The following is a 980-nucleotide window of genomic DNA, read 5'->3' as shown; positions in this document are numbered from 1 at the left end:
GGGGAAGAAGATATAACTACTATACTTTTTTTTGAAGTTGTTACAACAAGCAAACGGAAAGGACATTCTTGGGGGGGAGGGGAGAGAGGGAGGAGGGCAGGAGGTGTCGGTGAAGGGCCATAATAATCATATACATTGTATATTGACAAAATAAAAATTAAAAAAAAAAAAGTATTTTAAAATATCTCAAATAAGCAATTTAAAAAAATGAAATGCTAATTGAGAACCCCCTAACTGATTTTAGGGCCACCAATGGGTTAAAAACTATAATTTGAAAACTATGAATTCAGCTTCCCACTCAACTTCTGTATTTCCTTTTATAATTCATCATAACTGAGGGTGTCTAAGGGTTCAAGCCACTTTCAGGAGACAGCAGAGCTTAGCAGAAAGAATATGGAATAAGAACTCAGACAGACTTGGTCTCAAATCCAGTTCCCCACTTATAGCTGTATGACTGTAGATGTATCATTTTGTCTATCGAAACCTCGGTGGCTTCACTGTATAAAATAGGAGTGGTTGTGAGGTTTAAATAAGATGCTACCTGAAGTACATTCTGGGCTCTCAACAAATAACCGCAGTTAACCTAACCTGCCTTAGATGCACTTAGGTCCTACTTATTGGGTTCATCTTTGCACCTTGTACAAAAATCAATTCAAAATGGATTACGAACTTACACGTAAAACATAAAACTATACAACTTTTAGGAAAAAAAAAAAAAACAGGAGAAAACCTTCAGGATCTACCAAAAGCACGATCCATTATAGAAAAATCTGATAAATTGGACATCATCAAAATTAAAAACGTTTGCCATGTGAAAGACCCTCATTGAGAGGATATAAAGACAAGCTAGAGGCTACAAGAAAGTATTTACAAACCACATCTCTGATAAGGGACTAGTATCTAGACTGTAGAAAGAACTAGCAAAATATAAAAACAAAAAGAAAAAAATTTTAAAAAGAAAAAAAAAGAACTATCAAAAC

Source organism: Galeopterus variegatus, unplaced genomic scaffold (genome assembly GCF_000696425.1).
Source record: "Galeopterus variegatus unplaced genomic scaffold, G_variegatus-3.0.2 Scaffold5376, whole genome shotgun sequence".
In the NCBI taxonomy this organism is placed as follows: domain Eukaryota; kingdom Metazoa; phylum Chordata; class Mammalia; order Dermoptera; family Cynocephalidae; genus Galeopterus; species Galeopterus variegatus.
This window is presented reverse-complemented; position numbering follows the sequence as displayed.